Source organism: Olea europaea, unplaced genomic scaffold (assembly GCF_002742605.1).
Source record: "Olea europaea var. sylvestris unplaced genomic scaffold, O_europaea_v1 scaffold3139, whole genome shotgun sequence".
NCBI classification, from domain to species: Eukaryota; Viridiplantae; Streptophyta; class Magnoliopsida; order Lamiales; family Oleaceae; genus Olea; species Olea europaea.
The window spans coordinates 1,631-18,999 of NW_019250172.1; the positions used below are offsets into that span (position 1 = coordinate 1,631).

Genomic DNA, 17,369 nt, shown 5'->3' on the forward strand with positions numbered 1-17,369 from the left:
TTACAGCTTTTAATTAAAAAAAATTGATGAAAGTAATGATTTTTGCAATGAAATATAAAATAATGGTGAAAATGTCAAAAAAAGAAAAGAAAAGTATGGACGTTTTACATAATAATGATAAAAGATAGGAATATTTTGTGCTAATTATCTTTTTAATAATTTATTTGGACTCATTTGCACTTTTTTAAAAAAGCTTGGAAGTATGATTGCAATTTTTATTTAAATTTTCTTTTCTTTTCTTTTCTTTTTTATTGTTTTATTTAAATAGGAGGTATATTTGTCATTTTACACAAAAAAAAAAATGATAAAAAAGATGATTTCCACAATAAAAGGTGAAGGTAAGAGTAAAAATGTCAAAAAATGAAAGGTAAGGATATTTTGTGTTAATTTCTCTATTTTATTCCATAATTTCCCAACACGATGTATATGTCTTGCTACTTGGCTTTTCTGTCGAAAGTGCAATGATTTTCTCCTTGTAAATTGTATTTATTACTATTGTCCTGTTACTGGCCACTTATATTTGGCTCAACTTATTTTGACATGGTTAAGTCTACGAATGCATGATTTCATGCATCTTTTCAGGGCTGTTTCCAAGTATCTTCAAGCCTATTTCGTTAAGGAGCAGAGTCCGGAAAAATGTCTATTTCCATGGACAGCTTGTAAATTGGTAAAACGTGCAAGGAAGCATCAAATATGATTTTTTGAAGCACTGGCATGCAAAAACTCTCATATTTACCGAACCTTTTTCATTTTCTTCTGTTTCTAAATGTGTATCTTTCTCGTGAGGTCTCAATATCAATAGCTATAAGTTTAGATGAGAGAAAATATATTATTTCTCATAAATAGATGATCAGATCACCTGCTAAGATTGTGATTAAGAGCATGTTTGGCTAAGCTATAAAGTAAAATGCGTAGTGACTTTTTGTTTTCGCATGAAAAAAAATTGTAGTTTCGCAAGATGAGACTATATGTCTATATCCACGTAAAACAGAGGAATCCCATCGACAACATTGTTAAAATACCTCGAATGCAGCTTGTATTTACAAACTAGAGGAAAATCCGAAGCTCACATTTTTTAATTACCATTAGTTTTTAATTTATATCCACTGAAACTACAGAAAATGAATACTCAAAGATGGTAAATTCGCACAAAAAGGCATATCTATCAATAATGATACAACTAAACAAACTCCAAAGTGAAATATTAACTCCAGTATTTGGGCATTTGAAAATTAAGATTATTTAAATCCTTAATGCCTCTTTGTTGTATCCTACTTGGCTTGACAATGATATAGGATGTTTTCATAGCATCTTTGCTTCCATGGCTATCACATTTACAGTTGTTTCCAGGCAAAGCAGAACTCTACAACATATCCCATTGGCCTCTGCCGGGAATAGCACCTCCAGAAGAAGACAGGATGTGGCCCTTATTAAACCTGCGAAAAGAAAATTTATGAGTCAATAAAATTCTAATCGGGGCACACTAATGGCTCCTTTGTCAAAAAATTTAAACATAACCACAATACAGATTCTTGAGGAATAAGTATTATAAAATCATATCATCATCATTATCATATAAAAGTCAAGGAAAATACAACAGTTAAACAATGTTTTTATACTTCTCTTATTTTCGTACTAAACTAGCCCTTTTTCACATTCAGGAGAAATGTAGTGGAAAAAACATATTAAATGTTGCGAAAAGATCTGAAAACACACCTTTATAGTAAATATGATTGACAACAGTTCGACCAAACTTTTCTTGAACCTCTTTGGGAGTTTCAATCTGTAAAGGAAAACAAAATGCAAACGTGAGTTAAATCAAATATAAAAAATAGAATGCCTTTAGAATGAGTAGATTATTCTACATACCGCATTTAGAGCCTTAAAAATAGCCTTGATTGTGTTATGAGGATTCCTTGAACCGATGACCTATACGAGTATTCATGTTAAGACTGTAAGTATTATGCTCTAGGTCGAATCAACTTTGGACGTAAATACTTTTGATATATAATTAATGCAATTTAATGACAGATCTATTATTTAATTAATAGACAATTAAATAAATAATAGAGTCCGTAGATTCAAATCTTCGTAATTTGTTAATCACAAAGAGTTGTGATTGTGAGATACAAATTACATTTGATTGAATCTTAAACCGTCCGTAGTCGTAAGTAATAACGAGATATGAATATCTCTATTACGGATAGACCATCACGTGTGGTATTTCTTACTTGTGAAGTAAGTAGCTGATCTCACAAGCTAAAGTGTGGTGATGTTTAAATGAACACGTGGATGTTCTGTTATAGAACAAAACATTGGAGACCCGTCGAGAGATTCCACATGAATAACTATCTGAGTGTCAGTGGTTAATCTCTAATATTCGGTAGTGGAATTGGTCCTTTGACTTGAGGTCGTCATGGTACTTTATATGAGGACAATCATACTTTGACGGTGTTGGATGTTGCTCTTAAAAGGGCCGCTAATACGACATCATTCGAGTACGTCGAGAATCGTATGAAGGTTGTGATTGACCAATAAAGGATTCGTCACTCTTAGATAGTAGGAGATTATGATCTGCGTTTCATTCAATTAAATCGATAACGAAATCTTTGGCCAAGGTGTACTCATAAGTCGAAAAGGAGTTTTCGACTTATATTGACTTAATAGTGGAGTGAAAGATATGATCGATATTCGGGATCAACACAATTCCATATCTCGTAATTGATCGGATCATATTGACGAAGGAATTATAGTTTCAATGTAAACGAACGATTTTGGTTTTGTCATACCACGTGACATTTCCCGTCACATGTATTGCCCTGACACATTGCTGGATGTCAATTTGAGACGGCGAGTGTGAATTGACGATAAGTTAAAATGTTGTTTTAATTTATCAATTTTGATTAGATCAAAATAATATTTCACGTCGTTAGACATCGTGATCGGGAACCTGATGGGTCACACACAAAAGAGAATTGAAAGATTGCAATTTGTCAATTAATTAATTTAACAATCGTTGAATAAATTAATTAATTGGATTGGTTATTTATATCCCGAATTAATTAATTTGATTAATTAATTCACGGACCGGGTTTAATTAAATGGATTAATTAAATATTGGACCGGATCGAGCCGAGCCCGTTTGGGTTTATATAAATACATGGCTAGGGTTTGAGGTCCACATGTTTTTCATTATTCTTGCTGGCATAAGAGAAAAAAAAACCCTAGCAGTTGCAATCTATTCTCTGTGTGGATCACCATTGGAGGCTGGACAATTGGACAGCTGTGCGTGGCAAATCAAGATTGTTGGAGCGAAAAGAAAAGTAAAAGGTTTGCAGAATTCTTTAAAGGTACAATCTTTATCACGATTTCAATCTAAACACAAAGGGATCCCCGGTGGGAATCGAAATAATTTTAATTTCCGCTGTGCATGTATAAGTAGATTCCCAACGGTGGTATTAGAGCCTACTTTGTGTTTGTTAGAAATTGTTTTGTATGTTGGAACAATTAAATGTTAATTGTTTTTCTTGTTTTAGCAATTAACGAAATAAATAATTTTTCCAACAGAAAAAATTATTTATTGGATTGGAATCTGAAAATATAACAAAAAAAAAATAGTGTTGGGGTGCGACTGCCTGTGTCGACCGGAAGAGGGGCGTTGATGGGGTCGAGCGGCAGACACTGCTACAACCAGCGACGCCTGCCGCTGTCTTTAGCAGCGCGAAAGCGCTGCTGAATGTGGCAGCGCTTTCGTGCTGTTTTGGGCGTGGGCAAGAAGGCGGTGGGTCTTGCTTGGTGGATGCGGCGCTGGTGAAACAAAAAAAAAATTATTATTTTAGGGTTTTGCAGAAAATGGGAGAGTGTTTTGGATGCCGGGGCTTGTGTTGCAATTTCTTAAATTGTAAGCCCCCGCATGCAATTACAGAAAAGGGTTGAAGTTGCAATTTAAAAACAAGGGCCTGTTCTGAAATTTGTTAAAATGGAAGGGCTTGTTTTTAATCTTGAGCCTTGGGTCAAATTGCAAATTTTGAAAGTGTTTAAATTTGAATTTAAAAATGGTTTTAAATTTGAATTTTAAATGAGTTTGACCCATAATTTAATTTTGACCCAAATTAAAATTTTATTTAAAATTGATGACATTTTATATTTTCGTTAATATTGGATTTTGACTTAAACATTAAACTTTGACCCGATTGAATTTTTATTTTATTTAGGAGTATTATCCTAGATTAAAATATTAATTCAATTTAAATTAGAGTTTGACTTTAATTTAATACTTAATTAAAATTTGATTTTAATCAATTATTCACCCGATTATATATTTGAAATTAGAATTGGATTCTAATCTGACATTTAATTAAAATTTGATTTTAATTAGATTGTGTTGCCCTAAAATTTTATTTATGATTAGAGTTAGACTCTAATTTGTGTTTAATTAAAATTTGATTTTAATTAAACATGTTCACCCTAAGATCTCGAAATTAGAGTTGGACTCTAATTTGGTATTTAATTAATTTTAATTTTAATTAAATTAATTCGCCCTTAATTCTATTTAATTAAAATTTGATTTTAATTAAATTCAACCGCCTCACATTTTGAAATTAGAGTTTGACTCTAATTTGATATTTAATTAAGATTTGATTTTAATTAAATAATCCCGCCATATAATTGTTAAATTAGAGTTGGACTCTAATTTGTTATTTAATCAAAATTTGATTTTAATTAAATATTTTCGCTAATTAAATAATCGATTAATATGATTAATTAATTATTTAATTGTTCCGATCCATTTGTCTAAAAGAGTTTAGACGACTTAATTGCTAGAAACTTGAAATTAATTTGCATATAATATTAGATATTATATAGGTATACATTTATGTGATGAATGTATTATTAGTGGACAATTATAGACTCGACCATATGGATGTGTTGAATGGTTAATTTTTATTCTTGTCGTTTTATGGGTCTGCGAGCTCTTAATTGTTTTGGGTCTGTGAGCCCGTTATTTTTGTTATTATTTTGGACATGTGAGTCCGTTATTATTACTATTGCTATGGGCATGCGAGTCCAATTTCATTTAGGCCTGCGTGTCAACTAGTATAGGATACATGTTGCAATTGGACTAATTAAAGAAACAAGAAAGGAAAAGACCATAGAGACGGCGCATTGATACTGATCAGTGTGATACCCCCTAGAAATTGACCAAATAGTCTTCCTTATGACTCGAGAAGACTAGATAGTAAAGTCCATAATCGTTATATATATATATATATTTATATATATATTTATTTATTTATTTGCATTGTTGATGTATAATAATATATGTATATGATTGTATCGTTATTGATGAGACTTTTGAATGCAAAATCCCTCTATAAAAATATTAAGTCACATTTGTAATCGCCTTCCATCATTATAGTGAAAAATCAGAGTCCCAAATTGTCTCAACTTGTTAAGTACACTCAAGGCTGGTCCATTAGGGATATGTTTGACACTATGAAATATTTGATATCTCTGAATAACGGGTTTAACTTAACTAAAATTTATCTTTTGTTGAGTACACTCAAGGAGATAAATTTTAGAGGCATGTTAAGCTAACACATAAGATGTGTGAAAATAAAGAGTTATCAACTTAATAATCTGGGAGTTGTATGGAGATACAATTGATAATAGTATCTACCCAAATGTTATATTAAGGTTTGTTGAGTACACTCAAGGTCTTAATATAATAGATGAGATCTCAGCCCACTGGGAGTCAAATATGGACTCCATAAATTTATGTAAGAGGGTCATAAATTTGTATTAAACAGTGGGAGCATAATTAATTTAATAAAAGTCCAAGTTAAATTAATTGATGTATTTTATATATTATTCTTTTTCTTTTCGTCATTTATATTTATTGGATCGTGAGTAACCATGAGTATTTGAATGGCATACTAGATGCCAGCAACCAAACTATATTTTCTTAATTGACACCGCAATTTGAGAATTGTTCTCATGCATGAGAAAATTGATCACGTCCTTGAGTAGCTCTTTCCAGAGACACCTGCTGATGACTCGATTAAAGAAGAAGTGGCTATTGTAGTAAACGCAGTGATGACAATAGTACTGCAACGTATGTGATACCTGCAACTATGTCACCTGAGTTACAAAAGCAACTTGAGAGTATAGATGTTAACACATAATTCTTCATTACAAAGAGTTGTATGATAATAATCATGTGTGGAAGGATATGAGACTTCCAAACAACTATACTAGTGCAATATGACAGAGTAATCTTCAATCGATGCTTAAACACTGAAAATGATTGACGTTGAGAAATGTCTCAATTGAGTTCAATCATAAACCATGAATTAAGTAATGACTTGGTTCTGCAATCTCTGTCAGAGAAAGCTATTCATAACTAATTATGAATTTAACGTGAATAAGCTCAAATATACAATTATTAAGTTACTTAACATGCTTAAGACTGTTAAGCCCAACATCAAAGTTAGTAATTGGCAAGTCATTGATTCCTCTAAAGATATTAAGAGGAAGTCTAAAGGGGCTTTGTGAAAGCGTCCAATATAGTTAAGACCGTCAAAGTGAAGGACAATACCAAATCTAATGGCCTTTGGTTTCATTATAGAATGAAAGGTCATTGGAAGGCATATTGCAAGGCTTATGTCTATTTTATTATTTTCTCAGGTATTAGATACCATATGTGAATCTCACATTTATACAAATATGGAGAAACTAAATAGAAGTAGACCACTGCGAAAGGAAGAAGTTAACCTACATGTTGGAGATGAGCAAATGTTGCTGCATTACTTGTAGGAGCATACTTCTTGCCATTGCTTTTTGACTTAGCAGTGGAATTAGAGAAATATTGCTTTGTACCCACCATAGCTGGAACATTAAAATAAATTTCATGTTCAGACATAAACAATTTTAATGTTAAGGATAATTGTTGTTTCTGCATCTCTTGATTAAGATATTAAAAGTTGTGGTAAGTTACAAAATAACATTTATATTCTAAATACTAAGGATTCTATAATGAATATAGAAATTATAAGGCATAAATGCGATAATCTAATTATTACCAAAATCTGGCATGACAGACTTTTTCATATAAATGAAATGCAATTCCAAGGTAACATAAAGATGTATACTCGAGATTAATTGATTTTGACAAGTACAAATTATGCATGTCTAGCACAGTGACCAAATCTTCTTTTACTTGAAAAGAAAAAAGGCCAGTATAATTACTGGTCTAATGCACAGTGATGCATATGGATTCATGTCAATCAATGTTAGATAATGTTTCTCTTATTTCATCAATGATCATGGATACTTGATGAAAACTCAAACTTGAAAGTCTTGAAAAGTTCAAGGGATTCAAACTAGAAGTAGAGAAACAAATAGGTAAAGATACCCTCACATTAAGATTTGATCAAGTGAGAGTATTTTAAAGATAAAATTTAGATTATCTAAGAGAAAATGAGATTCTCTTGTAGTGGACTCCTCCATATACACTACAGCATAGTGGTGTATCTAAAAGGAGGAATCGTTAATTATTAGATATAATGCAACTAATAACAAGCCATGCAAATCTCCTAAAATTATTTTGGGTCATGCATTGATTGCAGTGTGCAACACACTAAATCATGTCTCATCTAAATTGGTTAACAAAACTCCATACGAGTTATGGAAAGACAATAGTCCCAATTTATCTTATATGAAAGTTTGGGGCCATGATGCTTATTTGAAGCGCCTTGAATCAGATAAGTTTAACACTAAATCTGATAAATACGTATATGTGGGGATATTCAAAGCAAACATTTGAATATTAATTCTATTATCATGAAAAAAGTTTTCATCTCACAACATATCGTCTTCTTAAAGAAAATGTTTACTCTAGGAGAGGACAGTAGGAGTAAAATAGATTTTGAAAGAGTTCAAGAGTCCACAAATATAATTAACCAAGTAGATAAATCCGAGTTTGATCCCATATCTGATATGGGACATACTTTGGATCAGGAAGTAAAGACTCCTGAGGACATGACAGCTCTATGTGAATCTAGTAGGATCATTGTACCTTCAAGAAGGTGCGAATCCACGATCACTAATCAGGTATTACTGATCCAAAATAATGAACCTGCTAGTTGCACCAACAAAATAAAGTCAAGTGTTGACTTAAAAGAGACGGCAAGAGGCCATGAAACTCAAGATGAACTCAACGTATGTAAACAAGGTTTGGACCTTGGTCAAGCCTCCTGATGGAATAAAACTCATAAGGTTTTGTAAATAGTTTACAAGGAAAAGGTCGATGTGAATGTGAATATCCATATATATAAAGCAAGGCTAGAAGCAAAGGTTAAGTGTTGATACTGATAAAACCTTTCTCCCATGGCCTTGCTGAAATCCATTCAGGTTTTATTTGCAACAGTTGCATATCGTAACTAAAGGTTAAGATAAGCCTCTATGGAGCTGAAATTTTCGATTTGATGGAAAAAGTCAAAGTGATTGATTTTATCAAATTTGAAGACGAATTGTGTGTTTACAAGAGGATAGTGGAAACATTGTCGTATTCCTAATATTATAGAAAACGACATCCCTATGTTCCAATCGTTGAAATAATGGTTGTTAAAAGATTTATTCATGAACGATATGGGATAAGCAACTTGATTTATAGAGGTAGATCTAGAAGATTGCTTAACGCATCCCTATTTACATAGATGAAATCTTGAGAAGATTTCATGTGGAAAAATTGGTTTACTCTTAAGCGGTATGTTGGAAAGGTTCCAAACGTGAAGCAACCATTGATTCAATAGTAGAAACCTAATACATGATTACTTCAGAAGTAGCAAAGAGTTGCAACTTGGATCATGATGTTCATAAATAAACTTGGAGTAGTTCCTGATATTGTTGATCACTTACCGTTGTATTATGATAACAATAGAGCCATTGCGAAAGCAAAGGAACTAAGGTCTCATCAATGATCCAAACATGTATTAAGGCGGTATAATTCCATCAAAAGAAGATAATACATAGAAATGACGTAAAGAGAAGAACAAATTCCCACATTTAACAATATTGCAGATCCACTGACAAAGAGTTGTCGTAGCATAAACATAATCGTCATGTAAACTTATGATATTGGATACATAAGTGATTGGATCTAGCGCAAGTGGGAGTTTGTAAGTATTATGCCATAGGTCCAATCAACTTTGGACATAAATACTTTTGATATATAATTAATGCAATTTAATGGCAAATCTATTATTTAATTAATAGATAATTAAATAAATAATAGAGTCCGTAGATTCAAATCTTCGTAATTTGTTAATCACAAGGAGTTGTGATTGTGAGATATAAAATTACATCTGATTGAATCTTAAATCGTCAGTGGTCGTAAGTAATAATGAGATACGGATATCGCTATTACGGATAGACCATCACGTGTGGTATTTCTTACTTGTGAAGTAAGTAGCTGATCTCACAAGTTAAAGTGTGGTGACACTTAAATGAACACGTGGATATTTTGTTATAGAACAAAACATTGGAGACCCGCCGAGAGATTCTACATGGATAACTATCTGAGTGTCAGTGGTTAATCTCTAACGTTCGGTAGTGGAATTGGTCCTTTGACTTGAGGTCGTCATGGTACCTTATATGAGGACGGTCATACTTTGGCGGTGTTGGATGTTGCTCTGCAAAGGGCCGCTAATATGACATCGTTCGGGTACGTCAAGAATCGTATGAAGGTTGTGATTGACCAATAAAGGATTCGTCACTCTTAGATAGTAGGAGATTATGATCTGCGTTTCATTCAATTAAGTTGATAACGAAATCCTTGGTCAAGGTATACTCATAAGTCGAAAAGGAGTTTTCGACTTATATTGACTTAATAGTGGAGTGAAAGATATGATCGATATTCGGGATTGACACAATTTCATATCTCGTAATTGATCGGATCATATTGACGAAGGGATTATAGTTTCAACGTAAACGAACGATTTTGGTTTTGTCATACCACGTGACATTTTTCGTCACATGTATTGCCCTGACACATTGCTAGATATCAATCTGAGACGACGAGTGTGAATTGAGGATAAATTAAAAGAGTGTTTTAATTTGTCAATTTTAATTAGATCAAAATAATATTTCACGTCGTTAGACATCGTGATTGGGAACCTGATGGGTCACACACAAAAGAGAATTGAAAGATTACAATTTGTCAATTAATTAATTTAACAATCGTTAAATAAATTAATTAATTGGATTGGTTATTTATATCCCGAATTAATTAATTTGATTAATTAATTCACGGACCGGGTTTAATTAAATAGATTAATTAAATATTGGACCGGACCGGGCCGAACCCATTTGGGTTTATATAAATACATGGCTAGGGTTTGAGGTCCATATGTTTTTCATTATTCTTGCTGGCACAAGAGAAAAAAATTCTAGCAGTTGCAATCTATTCTCTGTGTGGATCACCATTGGAGGCTGGACAATTGGACAGCTGTGGGTGGCGAATCAAAATTGCTGGAGCGAAAAGAAAAGCAAAAGGTTTGCAGAATTCTTCAAAGGTACAATCTTTATCACGATTTCTATCTAAACACAAAGGGATCCTCGGTGGGAATCGAAATAATTTTAATTTCCGCTGTGCATGTATAAGTAGATTCCCAACAAAGACATCCTGAATTTAGAAACCAATTTTGCAGGTCATAGGACATTAGATTTTTATTTTATTTTTTAACCTTTGATTTCACATTTTTGAAACCAGCCAAATTGAGAATTGTTTGGACAGTTCTGCCTGCTTTCATCCCTGTTTGAGTGGATGCAGGCCAAAGATACACCTAAAAGTCAATACAATATTTGGGTAACAAGAAAAAATGAAAATTTTCTTTTAGCTATAATTTTCTATAAAGTGGATCATACCCTCTATCTGGTGCAAATCGATTGGTCCAGAGAATGTGAAGTGGATTGTGCTAGTTATGAAGTAATATAGAACATAGATTAAATCCAATGGTCGGATTTAATCTTGTGGTCAATTATCATATATTAGTGTTGTCATTTTCTAGTTGACTATAGTACAATATTTGAATTTTGAATTCAAATGAATTGACTCTATAATTATAAGATTTCTTCATTTCTCTCATTTTTAGACTTGACATAACAATAGAGAGAAAGCATAGAGAGGTAACCAAGTGGGAGCTATCCATATCTCCGACGAAATTCTTGGTGGCTTCTAATGGATCTTTTTTTGGTATATCCATTGTCATTCCCATGGACGATGATGTATGATCCAGTATGGCACAAATCTAAGCTCAACATCATACGAAACTCCATTGGTGGTGTTGAAGAAGCTTTGGGTCGTTTGGTTCGTTTTTACACTTAGAGGGTTTATATTTTCCGCATTGTAGTTGTAATAATCTTTTGTATGCTACACTTTAAACTCTACAAATGGTATTAGAGCTTAGGCTAGTGGTAAAAAGTGTTAAAACAACCTGAAAATCGGATTGGAAGGCAAAGGAGTTAGGTTTTGTTCGAAAACAAGTTCAATAGAAACTTTAAACCTATTTTCTGGAAAAACTACACACCTGGTGAACGAATGGCAACCACCACCAGACTCTAGATGACGAGACGAACTTGATGGTGCAACGCATGTACCACACGCGTCGACAGTGTAAGTAGCGCGTGAGACCACGCACAGAAGACATTTTGGGCGCGTGGGGACGTGTGCAAGGAAATTAGCTAGAGGTGAAAAAAGACATATTGTTCCTTGATGAAATTTAGACCTTCTGGTGGTGTTTGATTTTAGTTTGGTGTACTGAGGAAGCAGATACAGTCTCCGATAGAAAAGTAAAAACGGAGAAACTTTTCCGTTGGTGGCTTGGTGGTGTTTCCTGGTGTTGTAGCAGCTATGGGATGACTTAGGGCAATTAGTGGAGGCCCTAGATCGATAAAGACTTGTATCTCTCCTTAAAGTACGAACCAACAGATTGGTTCGCTCGATTTGCGCGCTAACACCCTTTCGAATTTGAAATTGAAATATTGTGTTATTTCCTTTCATATTGTTATTTAACTCTTGTGATATTGTTTATCTGTTAGTTGTTATAATATCATCATTTATGTCATCTTAGAAAGTAATTTATACATAAATTCGTTTGAGCTTGCATTTTTATATGGGTAAATTGGCTAAGTAAAACTTTTTCCTAAAACATTATTTTGCTACCATGGCCTCTTGAGTTGAATTGGCACAATTAAATGGTAAGGGAGATTATTCCATTTAGAAACAAAAAATGAAAGCTATTTTAATTCAACAAAAAGTTTCTAAAGCTCTTGACGACCCGAAAAAATATCTCGATGCATTAAAAGCTAAATCGGATGAAATTACTGATATGAATGAAATTGTACGTAGTTTGATTATATTGCATTTATCTGATAATGTGTTAGGACAAGTTGAACAACATAAGATTTCCAAAGAGTTGTGGGAAGTACTTGACACTACTTTTGGAAAAATCTCTTCCAAACAAAATACATTTGCTTCAAAAACTGTTTAGTTTTAAGCTTGACTCGGAAAAGGATCTTGAGTCTAATTTGAGTGACTTTAACAGACTCGTCAAGTGTTTGGCCCACAATGATAAGAAATTTGATGATAAGTATCTAGCTGTTATACTTTTGAATGCTATACCCGAAACCTATAGAGATGTTATGAATGCTATCACATATGCTAGGGATACATTGACCCAAGATATTATGACTGATATTTTAAGGGCTAGGGAGCTAGAGCTTAAGAAAGAGTCGAGGGATAGCTCGAGAAAAGAGAGTTTGTTTGTTAGCGGGAGGAATGAGATGAGGAAAAACCATTTTCAAAGTAAGAAGGATAGAGGAAAATCAAAGGGTAGGTTTAAGTCTAGAGATAAGAGTGGTAAGAAATGCTTCCATTGTGGCAAGTTAAGACATTTTAAGAGAGACTGTAATGACTTTAAGAAGAAACGGAGACCGCAACACAATGATGATCAAAACTTAGTTGGTATAAGTGATTCTCTCGATTACCTATATGTTATGACCGTGTCAGGAGATTTTGACACCAATGTAGATGGTGCTCGTGATAACATACATGTCATGAAAGTTTCTAATATTGATTTTGACACTGAGTGGGTTTTAGACTTAGGTGCCACTGTTCATATGTGTCATGTTATATCTTGGTTCTATAACTATAGAGATGGAATCCTAGAAAAGTATATTTAGGGAATGATCGTACACACAATGTAAAAAGAGTAGGTGATATTGCTATTAGGATGTATGATGGCATTATCAGACCCCTTAGAGGTGTTAGCTATGTCTCGGGCTGGCAAAAAATCTTATCTCCTTAGGCACTCTAGAAGAAGAAGGTCATGATTTCAAATCTCATTCTAATACTTTAAATATTTGTAAAGGATCTCTAGTGGTTATCAAAGGTCCCAAGAAGAATGAGTTATATATCCTTCAAGGTAAAGCCTTAGATAGCAAAGAGTCAGCATTATCTTTAGTTTGTGAAGATAGATCAGACCCTTAGAATAAGAGGATGGGACACATTGGGAACAAAGGGTTGAAACATCTTAGTGGCCAAAATTTACTTGGTAAGAATAGTATTACGCCTTTAAGTTTTTGCGAGACATGTGTCCTAGGAAAGTTACACAGGGTTAGCTTCGGGATAGGTGAACACAACACTAAGAGACCATTGGACTATATTCAGGCAGATTTGTGGGGTCCTGTAAAACATCCCACACATGGAGGGAATAGTCCATTGTTGATGATCACTCAAGGAAAGTTTAGGTGTATCTCTTTAAATCCAAATCTAAAATTTATAGTAAGTTTAAGTCTTGGCTTGCCTTAGTTTCAAATCAAATGGGAAAGGGTGTGAAAACTCTTAGGACAGACAATGGTTTAGAGTTTTGCAACTTCGAATTTGATAGTTTCTGCAAGGGAAATGGTATAATGAGGTACAGGACTGTAAGACATACCCCTCAACAAAATGGGATGGCGGAGAGGATGAATCAAACTTTAATGGATAAAGTCAGATGTATAATGATTAGTTCTGGGTTGTCTAAAGGTTTCTGGGGTGACGCCATGTGTACTGTTGCCTATTTGATAAATAGGTCACCTTCTAGTTCTATTAACTTCAAGACTCCTCAAGAGTTATGGTCTGGAAAATCCCAGATTTGTTACACATTAGAGTATTTGGTTGTGTGGGTTATGCACATCAGATTGAATGCAAATTGGACCCTAGGGCTACTAAGTGTGTCATGTTAAGTTATCCAGAGGGAGTGAAAGGATATAGACTATAAGTTTTAGATGTAAAGGGCATTAAGATTATTAACAATAGAGATGTGAAGTTTAATGAACTTGATATGCCTTGTCTTAAAAACATAGTAAGTCATAACAATCAGACTGAGGAAGTAGAATCTTCTACTAGAAAGAAGATGGAGTTTGAGGTGAAGAGATTAGATGATAATTCAGAGGATAGTGAAATATGACCTCAAGAAGAATCTGATCAAGAAGTAGTAATAGAACAACTTGAACTTGAACTGTTGTCCCTAATCATGAAACATTTGCAGGTACTAATTTGGATGATTACCAATTAGTTAGGGACAGGGAGAGAAGACAAGTGAAGCCCAATTTGAAATACATCTCTTTAAATTTAATGGAATTTGTCCTAGTTTCAGGTAAAGCCTTGGAGTCAGTTGAACCGACTTCGTTTGAAGAAGCGATTAACTGTCAAAAATTTGAAAGTTGGAAAAAGGCTATGAGAGAGGAGATCTAGTCTCTAAACAAAAATGAGACTTGAAAGTTGGTTGAAAAACCAAAGAATCAAAAGATAGTCGACTGTAAATGGATCGACAAGTTAAAAGAATGAGTAGGACCAAAAGACCCTTTAACATATAAAGCGACGTTGGTTGCGAAGGGATTTACTCAGAGAGAGGGGATAGACTATAATGAGGTGTTCTCACCAGTTATTAAGTATAAAACTATCAGGTTAGTCTTAGCTTTAGTTATCCGGTATGATTGGGAGTTAGAGCAACTAGATGTTAAGACGGATTTTCTTCATGGGGAGTTAGATGAATTAATTTACATGTCTTAACCTCAAGGGTTTGAGGTGAAGGGGAAATCAGAACTTGTGTGCTTGCTTAGAAAGTCCTTGTATGGTCTTAAGCAGAGTCTATGCAATGATATACCAGATTTGATGCTTATATGCTTAAAATTGGTTTTAAAAGGAGTGAATTTGATGCATGTATGTATTTTAATAACTCTAAAATAGGCTATGAAGTTTATTTATTGTTATATGTGGATAACATGTTGCTTGCTAGCCCTAATAAGGCTGAAATTATAAAGATGAAAAACCTTTTAATATCTAAATTTGACATAAAAGACTTAGGAGAGGCAAGAAAAATCCTTGGCATGGTAATTAAAATGAATAGGGCTGATAATAGGATGACTATTAATCAAGAGACTTATTTCAATAAAATGATAACCAAATTTGGTATGAAATTTGCTAAGTTTATCAATATACCATTAGCTGTACACATGAACTTATCATCTACATAATGCCCTAAAACTGAAGAAGAAATGCATGAAATGAGTAATGTTCCATTTACTAATGTCATTGGGTCTGTGATGTATTCTATGATTACCACAAGACCAGACTTTGCATATGCAGTCAGTTTCTTGAATAGGTTTACATCTAACCCAGGTAAACCGCATTGGACTGCACTTAAATGGCTATTAAGATTCCTAGCTGGATCTTTGAAAAGGGGATTAGTGTTTGAAAGGAGAAGTAACAAATTAGAACTTAGAGGATATGTAGATTCTGACTATGCGGTGGATAAAGATCAGAGGAAATCTACCACTTCTTACTTCTTCACTTTAGGTGATAATTGTATCACTTGGAAATCACAACTGCAATCTATAATTATACTCTCCAGCACTGAAGCAGAATATGTTGTATTAACTGAAGCTGTAAATGAATGCATGTGATTGAAAGGCCTTCTATGTGAATTAAACTTCTTGAATGATAATGCTATGATTTTTACTGATAGTCGAAGTTCATTGATGTTGTGTAAAAATCCTGTTTATCATGAATGTTCTAAGCATATTGAGGTGAAGTATCACTTCATTAGGGAGAAGTTAGCATCTGGTGATTTAATTTTTGCTTAAAATTGCAACTAATGATAACCCTGCAGATGTTGGAACAAAAGTACTTGCGGTTGGTAAGTTCAACAAATGTTTATCAACACTGAGTATTGATAATGGTTAATTGTTGTGCAGGTACTGAGCTGAAGTGGGCGATAATGATAAAAAGAATACCACACTAAAGAATATCACTTGTAATCGGGGAATTTGGCGATGGATGTTATGTGATCCAAGATGAAGATTTGCAAGGTGGATCACACCCTCTATCTGGTGCAAATTTATTGGTCTAGAGAATGGAAGTAGATTGTGCTAGTTATGGAGTAATATGGACCATAGATTAAATCCAATGGTTAGGTTTAATCTTGTCATCACTTTCTAGTTGACCATAGTACAATATTTGAATTTTGAATTCAAATGAATTGGATCTATAATTGCAAGACTTCTTTATTTCTCTCATTTTTGGATTTGGCATAACAATAGAGAGAAAGCATAGAGAGGTAACCAAGTGGGAGCTTTCCATATCTCCGGTGAAATTCTTGGTGGCTTCCGGCGGATCTTTTCTCGGTATATACATTGGCATTCACGTGGACAACGGTGTATGATCCAGTGTGGCATAAATCTAAGCTCAACATCATAGAAGACTCCATTATTGGTGTTGAAGAAGCTTTGGGTCGTTTTGATTCGTTTTCACACTTAGAGAGTTTATATTTTTCGCATTGTAGTTGTAATAATCTTCTGTATACTACACTTTAAACTCTACATTTTCCTTCTTCCTTTAGAACAAGCTTAAGGAACCAGAAAACACATAGAACCTTGGTCTTTTTATACAAAGTCTGGACTGCATGTGCAATTGTATGCTCCTCATACCGTTCAACACAATGGAGATTCTGAAAACATTTCTCGTAGGCTTGTAAGAAAATGAATAAGTAAAAGAACACAATAATAGTTAGCACGAGCAACCAGATAATTTAAAGGCATTCTTAACATACAAATTGTCTTCACACAATAGAAAGAACCTATGGTACATATTTGAAACAAAATTAGTTAATTGGATATTTTTACACACACACACACATGTCAATTTTAAAGTTTGGGGTCCATCTTAATAAGGTCATCCTTATTAAGTGGAGAAGTCCAATCCTTTATAAGTTGGTATTTATTTTCATCATCATTTGATGTGGGATATAATACCTTAACAGGCCCCC

At 33.6% G+C, this 17,369-nt stretch overlaps 1 long non-coding RNA gene across 1 annotated transcript; it reads right to left on the reverse strand.

Annotated features, from left to right (window-relative positions):
- Window positions 1-1,848: 1,848 nt before the first annotated feature.
- Window positions 1,849-17,064, reverse strand: LOC111385372. The gene is made up of 3 exons (XR_002701058.1): window positions 16,977-17,064; window positions 10,746-10,844; window positions 1,849-1,929 (listed from the first exon to the last, which is right to left on the reverse strand). It is a non-coding gene; the product is annotated as an uncharacterized LOC111385372 (long non-coding RNA).
- Window positions 17,065-17,369: the final 305 nt, after the last annotated feature.